This window comes from Gossypium arboreum, chromosome 7, assembly GCF_025698485.1.
Source record: "Gossypium arboreum isolate Shixiya-1 chromosome 7, ASM2569848v2, whole genome shotgun sequence".
Lineage (NCBI taxonomy): Eukaryota > Viridiplantae > Streptophyta > Magnoliopsida > Malvales > Malvaceae > Gossypium > Gossypium arboreum.
The window spans coordinates 58,304,751-58,324,005 of NC_069076.1; the positions used below are offsets into that span (position 1 = coordinate 58,304,751).

At 33.6% G+C, this 19,255-nt stretch overlaps 1 long non-coding RNA gene across 1 annotated transcript; it reads right to left on the reverse strand.

Moving 5' to 3' along the window:
* Positions 1-8,673: 8,673 nt before the first annotated feature.
* Positions 8,674-9,515, reverse strand: LOC128295151 (uncharacterized). Its single transcript, XR_008285473.1, has 2 exons — positions 9,341-9,515; positions 8,674-9,043 (listed from the first exon to the last, which is right to left on the reverse strand). It is a non-coding gene; the product is annotated as an uncharacterized LOC128295151 (long non-coding RNA).
* Positions 9,516-19,255: the final 9,740 nt, after the last annotated feature.

Consider the following 19,255-nt stretch of genomic DNA (forward strand, 5'->3'; position numbering starts at 1 on the left):
TGGGTGAAAAGCTAGAACTTAATTATAAATCATTTGAGCCTCAACTTCTATGTCCAATTGGCCCCTCCGCTAGCTAATTGAAACCAGAAATGAGTTGCATCTTTGAATAAAAATGAACAGAATGAATAGAAAAAGAGAAATGAGAAACATTCAGGAATGATTGTGGTTTTCTATGAAATTGGGAAATGAAATCATTTGAAAAATGAATGTAGGTTTTCAAAAATAAAAATGAAAATGAAAATAGAAATTTGCAATCTTATATAGGATTACTTAAAAAATGATAGAAGAATGAGTTCATGTTTTTGGACTGTTTTAAAGCTTGAAAATGAAAATAAACCATTAAGTCATAGTGAATATGCTGAGACATATTGAATGAATTTTCTCGAAATTTTATTAGGGGTAAAATCGTTAAAATTTTACTAAAGTAAAATTGGGATGATACAATTATTTAATATGTAAATATTAAATTTTATTTTGGGAAATAGAAAAGCTGAACCAGGTTGGGTCACATTACAGAGTACTAGGTCAAAAAGGCTCAGGAAGTACTCGTAATTGGACCCAATGTGAGAGAGGCCCAAAACCCTTCATATAACATGAAGGGGGTGGTAACCCTAGTAGAAATACAATGGTGAATCGTTCACCCCTCTCTTACTCTAAGAAGGATGTTGTTTTTCCATTTAAAATAAACCTTTACAATTCTACTAGGGCTTCACTTTTTCTTCCTATAAATAGATGACACTAATAGAGCTATTAATACAACTTTTGAAAGAATGTTATTCTGTCAAAAAATAAACAGAATTTATTCTCAACTTATAAATATATTTTTCAAAATAACAATTTTACCTGTTTCTACTAAAGAAGAGAGAATTTCTATTTTCACCCCTAAAAGGAAATTTTTTCTAGTGCTGTATTTTGATTCAATTGGTTTTAGCCCACACTTGTTATAGTTCATGGTACGAGAATAGTGGAGAAGATCGTTTGCTTGAAAGCCAGAAAGCATCAAAAATCCGTTTATCCAAAAACACAGATACGAATTCGATTAAGGTTTATTGCTATAGATATCACAAACCAAGTCAATTTTCAAAATTTTAATTTTTCACCATGCAAGAAAATCATTTTCGAACCGGGTTTTTTTTCCAATAGAAGCTACATTTACAAGTTTGAAATTTTATTGGTTAAAGGCAAATTTCAAAACCTGATCCAGTAATATGACTGAATGGGAGAAGATGTGCGCTTCTCGGGTATATATACCGCAGCTTACAGAGGGCTACTTATGTCAGACGTAAAAAGTAATAAAGTCCACTTGATGTACTTGTCTCTATTATTTGATTTGTAAGTTGTTTATTTGTACAGTTGGGGATCAGCAATATTAGCAACATTGTATTGTGAGCTTTTTTTGGGAGAAAAAACAGTATTAGCAACAGTCCTAGGCGTTATACAGGATGCCATTCTGGCATTAGTGGGTCACTGAACACATGTTCCCACTTGTAAATAGGTAAAAAAAAATTTTGAAACTTGGATCAAGATTTATTGTTTATGAAAATATGTTCTTACAAGTTTGCTTTTTTAGATGGTATACTTGTCTAAATATTGAGAAGTCGAAAACACTTGTTTTCTATTGACTGATGATCAAAGCACATGTCGGAAAGGGTGTAATTTATTTTCATAAAATAAATTTATATTAATGTCATGTAATTACTTCATTTATTTACTTATGTTATTTTAAGTATTTTAATCATGTCACCGTAACCATGTTATTAGTTATAAAGTTCGTATGGATGCCATATAGCATCCCAAATGTTGCATCTATCATTCCTTCGTCAGCTATCGTCTACTCACTCATGTGGTGCATTAACGCACTCGTGTTCATTTTTTAACAGTTGAGTGGTACGACAGGGATTCAATGTTGCATCAATTCGAGTGCAAACAAGATATTTCAAACGTTCCATAAAATTTCGAAAAAGTCCACGAAATTAACAAAAGGGAAGAAGATGCAAATAATTGGGCATTAGAGCATAAAAAATATATTGCATTGTGAAATGCCCAGTTGGAGAGAAAGCCTTGGTTGGAATCATGTTTTTTTAATTTCACACCATCGGTCAACTACCAACAGCGATACATAGAGAATGGGTTGTTGTATTTGATCTATCAGAAATTATACAAATGTTGTCTTGTGTAACAACATACCTCCGCAAGTTCATCAAAAAAATTGCCACGATTCCATGTTCTCCGACTCTACAGTAGAAAACTTTATCGATAGCAAGTTCTAGTTTCCATTTTGTGCAACCATAATAAGGAGGATCTGCGTATATTTCTTGTACAGCCAGGCCCCATCAACCTGCACGAACGACTTACAGTGGAGAAAGGCCCGAACGCATGGATTGAATGTCCAAAACATCTGGTGGAAAATTATTTTCCCCAGATATAGTTGGTCGCCCTAGTCGTAATAAGGTCACATCTGTAACTTAACAGCATTCTCTGACACATACTCCTATATTGTGATATCCACTCCTGAAGTTCGTTGTACGACGCATTTCAATTTCCTTACAATTGCTGTTTAGCCAACCATGCCTTCTAATATGACACTCGGTACTAGAACTGTTCTTACATTTCGACAATCAACACCAATACAGTAATGGTGGGCATGTCTTTAACTATTGGCATGATGCAGTTGTAGATAGTTTTCGAATCAAGATTGTAGTGGTCTTGCATCATACGTGCAGAAGTGCACGTATGAGGCCCAACATAATTACGTATCTCTCATAGTTGGAACCTCTGGATAAATGGAGCTCATACTCACCACTTACACCATTCTACCGACCTCCAACACTTGCCAACATATATTTTTAATTTAAAGTCAATGACTTTGTAGTCAACCAACATTATCATACTATACCACTTGATAGCAGCGATACAATCATCTTTGCTCGCGAATCTTTAGTCCATGAATAACTTTTTCGATTCAGGATCTTTCAACATCAGGTGAACAGATATTATATACAAGTACTCGGGGAACTCAGAAGCATACACTGCATCGAGATCAACGCTCAACAAGTGGGTCACAAGATCATTGCGTATGACGATGCGACAACTTGGGTTCAAGGGTTACCACTTGTGTGTGCGAACCATAGAGTTAATCAAGAGCCTAAGGCTTTACCCTAAGTTTCGTGAGTAAGTTTTCTCTAAACTCTATTTTGTGATTTGATTGTGTTAAGTATGTGTTTTATAAATAGTGATATGCGAACTCTATATTGCGAGCTAGATATGAACAGTGTTTTGCGAGCTCCTCATAATTTGTGAGCTCTATGTTTAAGTATGTGTATTGACACTATAATCTTGTTTAAATCGTTGGATATAATGACATGTTATAGGATTATGATTACTCACATTTATGTTTTGCGATTTGGGCGAGAAGCCCTAAGACAGGTTAGGAGAAATAAGGGAATGACAAGCCAAGCTCCATTTAATGGGAGATGCAGGTGTGTTAAGAGTGTTAGTTTAATACTCACTTATGGGATATGTTGAACTATTTGAGTCAAATTGAGAGGTTTTAATGAAATTCGTTTATCTAACTGGAAAGAACATGCGAATAAGATTGTGTGTTCCAAAATATTATGTTTTATTGTTTTAAACTAGCTAACGGTAGGTAGCCGAGAACCAGGCTTCGCATAAATATGACAAACCTAGTTTATAGAACAGTAACTTTGTTAAAACTGTTGTTTAACTTATGTTTTTGTGTGTGTTATGCGATTTTCTTGTACATTCACTAAGTTCGCAAAAGCTGACACACTCCTTTCTAAACATTGCCGACATTTAGATTGCACAGTGTGTAACAGCGAAGCGAGTGATCCAAACGAAGCATAAACGCTGGATAGATGGTAGAAACAAACTTTAGACTTAAAGGCAATGTGGGATTCAGCTTGGGCTTAGAGATATCTTTCTTTCTATTGACTTCACCGATTGTTCTAGGACTTAATTTTTTTCTTTATATTTTTATTACCTCTTATGAACCGATAAAACTATATATATACATACCTTAATTTTAAGTATATGAATTTAGTCCAATCCTAGTTTGATGTCCTTTAAATAACAAATTCATGCTTAAGTATTTAATTTCTAACAGAATGTTCACCATAAGCAAAAGCATGAAATAGTTAGAACTATCTAACTTATACAAAGTTCGCCAAAATTATTGCAAAGTAACAAGGTTGTCGAACTGTGCAAAGTGCGAACTTTAACGATTAGTGAACTACTACCTCCAAACCCTTAATAGTTATTGAAATGTGGGAAAAGGAGAGACCCTGCGAAAACGTGTTTGCAGAATCTAAATGCGTAGGGGTCATTCATGAGACTTACCCTGCTTAAGAGGGCTTACTCTGCGAAGACTTAGAATGCGTGAGCTGAGCAAGGTGCGAACCCTGATGTCTAATAGTTGAATTACTGTGTTTCGCAGGGTGTATTGTTTTGCATGCTTGGGGGTTCGTATATTACTACTGATGCGTACCATGAAGCAAGCGATGGGAGTTCGCGAGCTTGAGTTTTCTTAAATCTGAACTTGTTTTGTACGGTGTGTTAGAGGTTCGGTTGGTATTTGGCCAAAGATTCATTTAAATGGCTAATGTAGTATTCCATAGCTCGAGTCTAGTGACCAGACAGAGTATGGGATATTACAAAAATTTATTAAAGGTAAAGTGTTATAAAAGTGTAATAATAATAAAACATGAAAATAGACATACTTTTTCATGATATTTGGCCTAATAAGACAAGGTTAATATGTGAGAACTTCTTTATTTTTAAGGAAAATACATATTTAGATTAGTACAAAGATGGCCTGATACTACTACTGAAACAAGTAAATTTCGATAAGTGAAATAAACGGTTAATGTTGCGACCCTTTTCGGTGGAAAATAAAAAAAATTTAGCTTGATAATTTTTTTTTTATTTTGACAAAACACAAGGTTTTATTTAAAAACAGGAGTTTAAATTAAAAAGGGAGTTGTTGCAGACTTTTTATTTTTATTTTTTTTTGCTTATATGATTGGACACTTGTAAAATCGATTTTTTTTAAAAAGAATTTTAATTTTTTAAAAGATAATTTCAAATCTGCAGAAAATTTTAAATTTAAAAATCTTATGTGAAAAGAAAATTTAGCACTCTCGTAACACCCCAAAATTAATATTTTATTAACCATATATTATCTTAATTTTAAAAATGTGACTTCAATTTTAATATTTAAATATAATCCCATAAAAATAAAATTTTATTCATGTAGATTTTTTTTTGGAGTAAATCACATTTTATTATGGAGCAAAAATATCTCCCATAATTTCAAATAACATCGAAAACATCAAGTTTTGTTTTGAAAAGCAAATATTCAACTTAAGATTCTTTTATCGAGTGCTATTGTTTTATTTTCTTGTGTTACTTGAGTATCTGTTGCCTAAAAAACATTTATTTGGAAGTGAAAAAGGAAAAAAGAGAAAACGTGCTGAAGAGTTAAAAAAATCACAACAAGGTGCTATTGATAAATTCATTTTTTTTAAAATGTGTTTTTAATGAAAATTTGGATCAATCAAATGAAAGTTTGCATAATGATGTCCATGAGAATGATGAAATTAATGTTCTAAATGAGCCTAATGATGTGCCACATGTATCAACATTGAAAATCTTGGTCTTAATGATGAACAAACAATTCCTCTTGATATTGGCATTGATGAAGAACAAATAATTCCTTCTTTGGATATTAATGATCTTAGAAATTAGGCTAATCTTGATAACAAGACAAGGGACATTTTAGTTGAAAAAGGGCCTATGAGATAAATAAATCTTGATTTTCCTTTCGATAATAATAATAGACATTTTTCATATGCTTATTTTTCTAGGAAGTTGAGCAATGGTGAGATTAGCGATAGAGAATGGTTGGTTTATTCCAAACATGTTGACAATGTGTTTTTTTTTTTTGTAAGTTGTTTAAATCTATTAGTAACAAAAGTTTGTTAGCAAATGAGGGTTTAAGTGATTGGAGGCATATTAGTGAAAGGCTCAAACAGCATGAAAAAAGTCCTGAGCATATGAGTAATATGAATACTTGGAATGAAATGAGAGTAAAGTTGGATAAAAATGAAACAAATGATAAAAGCCGATACAGGCAAGTTTTACTTAGAATATTTTTAGTTGTGAAATATATTGCTACTCATAATTTGGCTTTTCGAGGATCAAATGAAAAACTCTATCAAGATAGCAATGGTAATTTCTTGGGATTGATTGAAATGATTGCAGAATTCAATGTGATAATGCAAGATCATGTTAGACGCATTCAAAATCGTGAAATTCATTATCATTATCTTAAGTATAAAATTCGAAATGAATTGATTTCCCTTTTGGTCATAGTGTACGATGTGTGAATATGTCAATTAATAAAATAAAATAGAGTAACTATAGAGTTTTTGAATGTAGATGATATGTCTGGATTGGGACTTTTTAATGAATTACAAGATGTTTTAAGTCTCTTGATCTTAATGTTGATGACGTAAGGGGTCAGGGTTATGATAAATGTTCCAATATGAAAGGGAAGCACCAAGGTGTTCAAAAGTGATTTCTTAAAATAAACACAAGAACATTATATATGCCTTGTGCTTGTCATATAGCCTGTATCTTACTCTTAGTGATATGGCATATTCTTGCATTAGAGCTATTTCATTTTTTGGAATTGTTCAACGCATATATTCATTATTTGCAAGTTCTACAAAAAGATGGAATGTAACACCCATATCTCGGTTCAATCGCCAGACCTGAGTAATAAGGTGCTACAAGCAATCACCAATCAAATACAAACAATTTACAATTTAAAAGAAGTAAATAATTACTAAATAATTACATACAGGCACGCGAATGATCATTTTTAATCTAATTCAAATAAATATTGAATATACGGAAGCTAAAAAACAATTTAGGAAAGATTAGGGATTGATTTGAAACAAAATAAGAAGTGGGGAAAAAATTTGATAACAGGGGACACACGACCGTGTCCCTAGACCATGTGAAAAAGTCCAGCCCGTGTGTGGCACATGGCTATGTGTCAGACCGTGTGCTCCTGGAAAATTTTGTGCTAAAACATGTAATTTAACCATGTGACACTTGTACCACAAGCTACCATTTACATCAACTTTAACCTATTCAAAAGCATTTAATTTAAACTCAAATCGTCATCGGTACAATCATCTTAAGAGTCTAACCAATATGCCACAATTGGCACTCAAAAACTTCATTTGAAAACTAGTTAATTGACCACATTCATTCATGTCAATATACCCTTAGTGATGTATCAAGAATTCAATATACACACATATACATTCAACCATCACATACCTAAGTATCAAACCAAGGCAACCTATCAAAATACTAATCACAATTATTACCATCACACACATGCATACTTACATAATCTCAAAAAGACTAACTAAAAATAAAATGACCATTCAAAATATTAAACATCCTAGGTACATGCCAAGAATGAAAAGAACCATTCACCAATGCTAAGTTTGGGATTATCGGATCAATGAATACCTAACCTGAGCACACAACAGAAAACAAATCATACGATGAGTAAAACCCCATAGCATTTCTATAATTTGAATATTTAAACATATTACGAAATAGCCAAGTACGCAATCTAAATACCATAAAAAATATACAAAGAAACATGTAGCTTTCGTATTTTCGGAACTACATTCATCAAATCTTTCTAGAATTTCTAATATGAAGCATCTCATTTTATTTTTTACTTCATAAAATAACCATATATATATATATATATATATATATATATATATATATATATCTTATTTCATTCTAACTTTAGTATCCTTCATTATTCACATGTTAATTCCCATTCTCATTCATTCTCTTCATTTTCCTTGTTAATGTGACTCAAATTTAGACGTCTACACGAATTCAACAATCACACCAAATTTGGCACCAAGTGCTTGACGGATAAATCTGTAAATAATGAATTGCGCCTTGCGGCTGACAGGTAAAACTGACAATAAATGTGCCCAACACTAGTTGGTAAAACTGAAAATAGATATGTAATAATGCATTGGGCCTTACGCTGGCCGATTAAACCGACAAATGGGGTGCTCAGCACAGCCCGACATGTAGTCATAAAATCTTTCTTATTCTATTGCATGCTCATTTATACAAAACCATTATCTCAATTTCATTTCAAAGCTAATCTCACATATAGTACACATTATTTGTGCAATTATTCAAACACATTGTTTCATTTAAAATTTAGCATTCCACCATATTATTTCAAAAGACCACTCACCTTATATACTTACCAAATAATGCAATATATATATATATATATATATATATATATATAAAAGCCACAAATGAAATAGTTTGGGTTATAGAAACATCATCCTTTGAACATTAGAACTGAACATACATACAACATAGTTTATAACTTTCACCCACTTTATAATATTCTGACTAAAATATTAACAGACACTCAAATAACATTAATATTGTAAGAACCGAATAGTGTAAAACAACAATATTTGAACAACCTTGAATTACACTCGTTTATCTTTCCCGTTGAAACAATAATATAACAGAAAAATCAAGTAAAACATTAAATTGGCATGAAACGTATGAGATATAACCAGCTTTGGAAAAACACTTATTCGCATATAAATTAGCATTAAAATCGACATAAACACTTATTCTCCTATAATATTAGTGTACAAGCTCAATTCAGCCCGGGGCCCATAATTTAAAAAAACAAAATAAATTACAATCCAACAGCCCAGTCCTAAACCAACCCAATTACAAAAACCAAATACCAAAATCCAAACAAGCCCAGAACCAAAACCTAAACAATTTAGCCTAATACCGCCCAAAACCAAAAAACATAAAAAAAAAATTTACCCTAGTGCCCTCGCCCCAAACCCTAGCCCCTAGGCCTGCTGCATCGCCTCTGCCATTGCCTCTGCCACCGCCATTACCACGCCACTGCTCCACCGCCTTCAAGTTGCACCTGCACACAAGCAACAGTGACAGCAAACATAAAAAATAGATCAAAAAGCATTGTAAATGGCTATAAAAGCCATTATAAATCAAATGTATTTTTTTTTGGACATACATGAAATATCAAGAACAGTGTTTCAAACATACATAGAAACTAACTACAAAAGAAAACAGCAAGCAGGGAGAAAAACAAGGTCCAAAAACATATTAAGGGTATTTTTTATTTTTTCTTTATTTTCTTCATTTTTTCGAATTTGTTATATATACATATATATCAAAAAGAAAGAATAAAAAAGGAAAAACTTACCTTTTTCGAATCATCCAAAAAAAGGGGAATTTTTGGCCTTCCGGACGCCGTAGACGAAGGCTCCGTCGCTGGCGACAGGCGGCCGGCGCTGTGGCCGATGACTGGAGCTAAGCCGGAGTTCGCAGGCAAAGGGGAGAGGGGGAGAGAATTTCAGATTTTTTGGAAAAGGGGGGCTGAAAATGATCTTTTTCTACAATTTTTACCTTAAATTTGTCTCCAAAACGATGCCGTTTTGGGCAAGCCTCTTAGGCACCAAAACGACATCATTTCAACCTCTGACCCGCTCCATGCCTAGGATCCGCGTATTTTTTACGGATGGGCTAATTACACATTTAGCCCTTCCGCTTTTTAATTATTTTGCAATTAAGTTTTTTTATTTTTTTATTTTTTTACCCTACGATTTATTTCGATTACATTTTGGTCCAATTTGAAGCTGTGCGTTTTGGAGAGTGAGGATTATTTCCCATTTTGGTCCCTCCTTGTTATTCGGGCGTTCAATTTAGTCCTTTTCTTTTTATGTTTTTTTAATTTGAACCAAATTTCTATTTTGAGTTCAATTTTAGTCATTTTTTTGGTTATTTTACTATTTTATTTTTAAATTAATTAATTTAACATTGTATTATTATTATTATTATTATTACTATTATTATTACTATTATTATTATTATTAATACTATTATTATATTTCTTTTGAGAGTTTACCTAATGTTTTCTGTAAATATATTTATTTTATCATTTTATTATATTTACTTATATACTCTCATAATTTCACATTTAGATTATTTACTATTGTTACTAGTATTATGCTTATTACTTGTTACTTATATGATTTTTTATTATTTCAAACATTATTATTTTTATACTTATTAATATTATTATTTCTCAAGCTGTTTATATATTATTTATTTACGTAATTATTTACTATTTTTAGTTTTAGTTTTTTCTCTTTTATCTGTAATCATCTCGTTTGTTGTGTTAATTCCTTTATTTTATGCTTATCTTTTATTAATTTTTATGCATTTATTTTATTACGCATGTTATCTCGTGATTTATTTACAATTGGTGTTACATTAATCTTGACACATATAATCACGCTCTTTAAAATAAGCAATATTCCATGTTTTTTATTTCAAAAAAATCGTACCCTAACTTGGGGGGTTTCGATTTTCTTGACAAATCCGAACAAACGAATTTTTTAAAATTTTTAAAAAATAATCTTGGGAATTACAAAAAGATCGTGTTCTAACTTACGAAATACGATTTCTTTCTAAACCGAGATAATCGAATGTCTTTTAAAATAAATTTTTAGATGTTTATTCTCGTTTCGAGGATTTAAGACATTACGTCCTAACTTACGGGACGTAATTCTTTTTCTCGATTAACATGAAATACTCCCTTTTCTCGAAAAATTTTCAATTAAATAATATTTTAACAAAGGATCATATTTTTAAAATCTTTTCAAATTCTCAATTCTCGACACTAAAACATTAAATTAATCAACTAGGTACCAATTTTGGGCGTTACGAGGGTGCTAATATTTCATCGTATGTAACTGACTCCCGAACCCATTTTCTAGATTTTGTAGACCAAAATCATCGTTTTGATGAATCGAACTTCTTATTAAAATGATCAAATTGCGAGGTGATCCGATCACACCTCATAAAAAAATGATTGGTGGCGACTCCCACGTTTGTTTTCGTTTTCAAAATTAAAGTCGACCCTGTTTTCAAAAAAAAGGTTTCGACAATTAGCATTAAAATCAACATAAACACTTATTTAATCTTAACATTTAATTTAACATAAACACTTATTTGCCTACAATATTAGCATTAAAACATGCTTTGGATGACATTTAAAACTTACTTGGATAGCATTTGAAACTTACTTTTGTCAGCATCTAAAGCATATCAAATGTTACAAGGATACAAACATGCTCTTATTCGATTTCAATCTGATTAATATATGTAAATCAATTCTATATAAACTACTTCAAAATAAATCAATTCTTTCTTAGCATTGGATTTCAACAATAAATAATATAAATTATCAAAACATATAGAATTTAATAAACATCCACCGAAGAATTTTCTTACCGTAAACTTCAAGCTATTCGTATCGTAATCGTTTAATTAATATTTTTTTATTTAATCATTTGTTGTCACAAAAATTATATAAATAATAGTTCAAATAGTAAGCAAAACAATATAACAAAAATGCATCATTAATTAATAAAGTAAGTTCCATATGAACTTACTTGATGAAAATCCGCCAAAAATTGACTTTTCCTCACCTATTCCCCAATTAGCTCAAATCTCGATTTATATAATAATTTATTTCAATTATCAATCTCAAGTGTCTTATAATATTCAATATAATGCATAATTCTTCCTATTAATATTTTTCATAATTTTCTTAAAATTTTGCATTTTATTCAACTTAGTCCTTAAAACCGAAATGGTTATATCTTTCAAATTTGAGTACAAATTTTTAAAAAGATTTCAATACATCCTATTATGGCCCTCTAATATCAATAATTAGTAAAAATTCATACCAATTTTTTGAAAATTTACACTTTGGTCCCTATATCCAAAACTAACAATTAAACTTTATAAATTAGTCTCTTTTGCAAATCTAAGTTTAAAAAGTTAATCATTTAACACCAAAATTTCAAACATTCAACTAAAGTAACGTCTTCAAATTTTAACAATAACAAAAATTACAATATGGATCAATTAACTTATAATACCGAGATTCTAAAAACGAAAAAAATAATTAAATAGTAGAAACCAATTTAAGCTTCAAACTTTGAAAGCCCTAATTTTGCTTCAAAATTATGGTTTGAAAAAGAGAAGTTTTCTTTTTCTCTTTCCATCCACTATAACTACCCCTTCTTATTCTTCTGTTTTCTTTATTATAATTTCATTTTATAACTTTTCTTTCTTCTCTATCTTTTTTAACGTTTGTTTGTATCAATGAATTTTAGTGGTTAATTTCACTTTAACCCCTTTATTTAATTTCAAACTATAATATTTTTATAAATTAAATTTTTACTTATGTAATTTAGTCCCTGTACTTAATTTAAGTACTAAGCATACTGAAATTACTTAACTAAAATTTAATTTGCCTAAAAATTAATTCTGTAAATATTTTATATACAAATCTAGTTTACGAAAATGAGATCTGATACATTAATTTCTAAAATCATTGACTTTAGAACCAATACACTTATACTTTTATTAATTGTCCAATTAGTAAATTTATCCGATTAAAATTTAATGTAAAATTAAAATTAACTCATAAATATTATTTAATAATATTTATTGGCTCGGTTTATGAAAATGAGATCTCAAATCATAATTATCATAATTTTCAACCCCAATTGACTTTAGTATAATTACACTTGTACCTTAATTTATTATCAATTAAGCAAAATTACCAGACCAACTTTAATATGTTTCTATACTAGTCTCATAAATATTAAATATTAAATATTAATATTTACGAACACATTTTATGAAAATGACATTTCAGAACTGTAATTTTTGATACCACTGGAAACCAGGTCGTTATATGAAAAATTTTGCTTGACAATGTCCCTGAATTAATTGTGAAATTTTTATCTAATACTCGGTGGGAGAGTCGAATTAAAAATGTTAAAGCTATTAGATTTCAAACTCCCCAAATAAGATTGGCTTTGTCGAAATTATATTAATATTGTGATGATGCAAAGTCAAAGAGTGAAGTGGAGAGTTTGGTCAATGCACTTGAGAGTTTTGAGTTTTTTCTTGGTATGGTAATTTGGTATGAAATTTTATTTGCTATAAATATGGTGAGCATAAAATTGCAATCCAAGTCTATGTACATTGACACCACCATAAAGCAATTAGAAGGTGTATTGTCATATTCTGAAAAGTATAGAGATGAAGGCTTTACTTCTAGTATGAATATTGCTAAAAGTATTGCACTTGATATGAATGTAGAGCCCACTCTTCTAACAAAGCGTCGTGTTATTAGAAAGAAAAAAAAACAATTTGATGAGAATAACTAAGAGGATGAAGAAATTCAGTCAACTGATGAATTATTTAGAGTTGATTATTTTTTAGTTATTTTAAACATGACAATTACTTCTTTGAAGAGCAAATTTGAGCAACTAAAAATATTTGAAAGTATTTTTGGATTTTTGTTTGATTCAAACAAGTCAAAGTCATTGGATGAAAAAGAATTAAGAGAATATTGTGTTACTTTTCACTCTACCTTTTTCTCATGGTAATTCATAATATGTTGATTTAAATGATTTTTTCTTTGAATTGAAAGTGTAGCAATTTACTTTACTAAATGAATTAATGTCAGCCACTAAAATTCTTGAGTTTGTCAAATTTGCAAGTTGCTATTCGAATGTTTCAATCGCTTATAGATTTTTTTTAACGGTCCTTGTGACTATAGCATCAACTGAAAGAAGTTTTTCAAATCTAAAGTTAATCAAGACCTATTTGAGGTCGTCAACGTCACAAGAACAATTGAATGATCTAGCAATTTTATCAATAGAGAAGGATTTTTTGGAAAACATTGATGTTAATGTTACCATTAATGATTTTGTATCTTGGAATGCTTATAAAACTTTTTTTTTTTGTGTTTTTGTAGTTGATGACATAGGAGTAAATTGAATGAAAAATATATATATATATATTTTATTTTGTTAGAAAATATCTTATTTACTTAATGTCATAAAATATATTATTTTAATAAAATTACTATTATATATTTTTATTTTATTATATTATATTTTATAATTTTTTAAAAGGAGCTCAATATATTAATTGGCCCAGAGCCTCAAAAATTTCAAGAACGTGTCTGCTCAGAGGACGATGGCTTGCCGGAATATCCATGGTTTCAATTATTATTATTATTATAAAACTATCTCCTTTTACTTTCTTTTCTTTTTTTTTTTTATTATGCACTTCTTTTTGATGTTTTGAGAAATAATTTTTTTTTAAATGATGATCAAAGCCTAAGGATCTTCGCTTTCCCGCAACTTAAGTCCAATGACCCGTCGCTGAATTGAAAGCTCGTCTCAGACCCCTTTCTTTTGGTTTTATGAACAAAGAAAATAGATGCCGACAAGAGGTAAAAAGGAAAACTACCTCCAGTCTCTAATGTTTGCTATTGGTGTTGTGGATTTCTGTTTGCCTGAGTTGAGATTAGTGTTTGCTGGTGAGCGAGTGTTGTGACCCAGCCCACTGCCAGTAATGCCACCAGCCCAACAAGCCACATGAAGAACCACATGATCCCAGGAGGAGCTCACGCCAGCACAAACAACCACCCAGGCTTGCGAATTTTGTCATCTAATACACGTCAGCAAGCCTAACCAAATCTGAACAGTATAAGAAACCATGCAATGATAGGGTAGTCATACAATCCTAAATTTGTCAAACAAATTTTGCTCCCTTTTCCTTTCCAGTTCATTCCATTTGGTGCTTTCATTGACCATCAGCACAGCTAACTGATGGAACGAGTCTGAAACTTCTCGATGAATCCATGAAATCTGTCCAACAATCCCAAACATCCTTGCGCAAAGACCTTGATTCCCTATCCACCTCTTTTGCTTCCCACCAACAAATGTTACAAGAAATTTTGAACCGACTTTGTCCACCTACATCGACTCCCCCCTTCCAAATCGAGTTCTACTACTTCATCTCCAGCAGGCTCAAACCCTCTGGGCGTTTACAAACCAGCACCTATCCAGTTTGCTCGCTTCTCTGGATCTAACCCAAATAGATGGGTTCTCCAGGCTGAACGCTATTTCACTTTTTACAACATTTAAGAACTTGACCGGTTGACAATCACCTCCAACTACCTCGATGATGATGTCGCCGAGTGGTTCGATAGGATGTATCAAAACTGTCAACTATTTAATTGGACCCATTTCACCGAAGCCTTGATTAAACGATTTCGACCTCCTGATCTGGAATCACTAGAAGGACCACTCACTAAGCTTCAACAAACTACCACAGTGAGTGAATATTGTGCACGCTTCGAGGCCATCACCAATCATACAATGTTTCTTCCTCCCTTATTTTTGGTCCAGTGTTTCATCTCAGGTCTTCGATTTGATATCAAGGCAGTTGTTTTGGTCCACAAACCAACTCAGCTTGAAGACACAATTGGGTTGGCCGAAATTCATGAACAACATCTCGCTATCGAGAGAGGGTCCATGAAGACAACCTTGGGGAATAGCAAACCTCTCCTGGCCAACCCACGTTCCCCTTCTGGTTCATAACCTACACTACAACCATAGCCTATGACGTCCAACTAGCCTTTCGACGGGCACTAAGATTCCTTTTCATTGCCTTTCTCCAGCCGAGGCCGCCTATCGTTGATCCCAAGGTCTTTGTTACCAGTGCGATGAGAAGTCTACTTCGGATCACAAATGTAAGGCCAAGCCCCAATTACTCCTTTTCGATGATAAACCACCCACTCTTCCGCTCCTTGACTTGAACCCAATATCACCATGTTCCACCTCCGAAGCTCTCGTTAAGAAATTACAGTTGGAGGAAGTTCTTATCAATTCCGCTATCTCCTACAATGTTTTAGCCGGTGGGTGTTCCACTACTACTCTTTGTTTTATCGGACACATCCACGACAACCCAGTTCAGGTTCTTCTCAATGGTGGAAGCACCTATAATTTTATCCAGACGCAGGTGGCCTCCTTTCTCAATTTACGAATTGAAACAACTCCACAGTGTCATGTTATAGTCGGCAATGTAATCGATTGGTATGCATTGGCATTAGTCACAAAGTTCCTTTCCACATCCAAGGCCATGACATCTCTATTGATTTATATGTTCTTCCCTTGCAATTATGGGACATAGTGTTGGGTGTCGCTTGGTTAGCCACACTGGATTCTGTAATAACAAATTATGCAACTTCTACATTCAAGTTCTTCCACAACGACTTCCCAATCAGAGTACAATAGCCTACGCCAATTATACTTCTCATCGCATTGGTAACAAAGATCTTGGGTATTGCCGAGTACAACAAGGTATTGTTGAGTTTTTACAACAGTTATCTACCAAACAAGGTATTGCCGATTTTTTTCACCTCGAACTTCTCGATCCTCCTCAACCAAGCCTGGTCCTAGTTTACCCATCAAAGCTACAATCACTATTAGATTCTTTTTCTGGCATGTTTACCAAACCATGGGGCCTTTCATCATCTAGATCCCACGATCATGCAATTCCCTTGTCACCTCAGGTCGCCCCAATACAGGTTCGACCATACCGATACCTGTATTTTCAAAAAAGAGAAGTAGAGAAGATGGTTACAGAAATGTTAAATGATGGCATCATCCGACCCGGTATAAGCCCGTTCTTGTCACATGTACTACTTGTTCACAAAAAAGACGACACTTGGCATTTTTGTGTTGAATATCGAGCCCTTAATGCCATCACTATTCGAGATTGATTTCTGATTCCCTCCATTGATGAACTGTTTAACGAATTGTATGACGCTTGTTTCTTTTCCAAGTTGGATCTCATCGTCGGATATCATCAAATATGCATTCAGGCTGGTGATGAATGTAAAGCTGGCTTTCGCACCCACGATGACCACTACGAATTTTTGGTTATGCCTTTTGGCTTAACCAACGCACCGTCGGTGTTCAAAAGCTTGATGACAAATATTTTTTGGCCATTCCTCCGTATCTTCATCTTGGTATTCTTTGATGATATTTTAATCTCCAGCAGCACTTGGACGACCCATCTTTCACACATTACCCAAGTACACCAGTTACTCCGAGCCTATCAATTAGTTGCTAGGCCGTCCAAATGTTTGTTTGGCAAGACTTCAATCAGTTATTCGGGCCATTACATCTCGACCCAAGGAGTTTCCATTGATCTAGATAAGATTCAAGCCATCCTTTCCTGGCCCGTTCCTAAATCAGTCTATAACGTCCGTCGTTTTTTGGGTATTGCAGGTTACTACCGTCGATATATCCACCATTATGCTACAGTGGTTGGTCCTTTAACTTATTTAAAAAAGACAGTTTCACTTGGTCTTCGTCCGTCACCCCGACCTCTTCTCAATTGCAACAATTATTGGACTCAACACTGGTCCTCCAACTACTAGATTTTGCTAAGCCATTTGTCCTTGAAACCGATGCCTCTGGAATTGGAATCGACGCCGTTCTCTCCCAAGCTCGTCACCCAATCGCCTATTGCAGCCAGAAATTAAGTTCCCGACTGCAATCCACCTCCGCTTATCACTATGAAATGTTTTCCATTACCCAGGCCGTGTCCAAATGGCATCAATACTTGTTTGGCCGATATTTTACCATTATAACCGACCAGCAGTCACTTAAGAGTCTTATTGAGCGAACCATCCAAACACCGGAGCAGCAAAAATGGTTGAGTAAACTTGTTGGATATGACTTCCAGATTATCTACTGCCCTGGCAAATAGAACCAAGCCACTGACGCCCTATCTTGAGTCACCACTGCAGCCCCCCTTGCTATCTCCTACTCCAATTTCTCAGTTGTCACCATTATTCAAGACGCGAATCATTCCCACCCAAAACTCCAACAACTACAACAACATCTTCAATCCAATCCTGATGCTTTACCGAGATACAATTACAAAGATGGCGGCCTTCTATTTCGCTGTTGTTTGGTACTTTTGGCAGATTCTCCCATCCACCCCCAATTGCTTCGAGAATTTCACTCATCTTCGATTGGTGGCCATGTCGGTGTCACACGGGCTTTTCATCGTTTGTCTTCCAATTTTTTCTAGAAAGGTATGCAATAGGATGTCCAGCAGTTTGTCAAGGATTGTCAAACATGTCAACAAAAGAGAGACTCATTTCTTCCACCTGTTGGTTTGCTTCAACCATTGCCAATCCCCGAATTGGTTTTCGAAGACATTTCTATGGATTTTATCATTAGTCTTCCACTTTCGAAGGGAAAATCAGTCATTATGGTGGTCATTGACCGTCTTTCGAAATATGGTCATTTTGTGGCTCTTATCGATCATTTTTCCCGTGAAAAGGTGGCCACTGCATTTGTCTCAAACATTATCCGTCTCCATGGTATTCCCTGCTTCATTGTCACTGATTGTGATCTACGCTTCATGCATATTTTCTGGCAAGAATTACATCGCCTCCAAGAAACCAAATTAGCCATCAGCACCCATTACCACCCTCAGACGAACGGCCAAATGGAAGCACTTAACAAGTACTTAGAAATGTATCTCCATTATTCGTAGTCGATACTTCTGCCACCTGGGTGCCCATGCTATCCTGGGCTAAATATTGGTACAACACGACCTACCACACGTCAGCTCGTATGATGCCATTTCAAGCTTTATACAATCGCTCTCCACATACTCCCCCTGGATACATTCCAGGTTCCGCCAATTCTTCCGTCGTTGACCAGTTTATGCTCGATAGAGATGCTCTCCTTGCCCAGCATAACTTGTTGAAAGCCCAACACTGCATGAAGGTTCAAGCTGATAAACACCGCTATGACCTGCAATTTCAGATTGGACTGGGTTTATGTCAAGCTCCAACCATTCCGACAAAATTTCATCCGTCTTCGTCACCACCACAAACTCAGTCGTCAATTAGTCCCTTCAAAGTCATTAATCGAATCGATGAATTTGCATACAAATTAGATTTACCTGACACTGCTAAAATCCACCCCGTTTTCCATATCTCCCTTTTTCGCAAATGCACTGGTGTTCCAGAACAAGAAGTCACTCCCTTACATCTAGTTGACTCGGCCAACACACTCATCTTGCAGCCAATCAAAGTTTTAGCTCATTGTGTCATAGAACGTTACGGTCACCAAATCAACCAACTGCTTATCCAGTGGATGGCTTTCCACCAGAAGCAGTAACTTGGGAAGATAAAACGCATCTCTTGAAG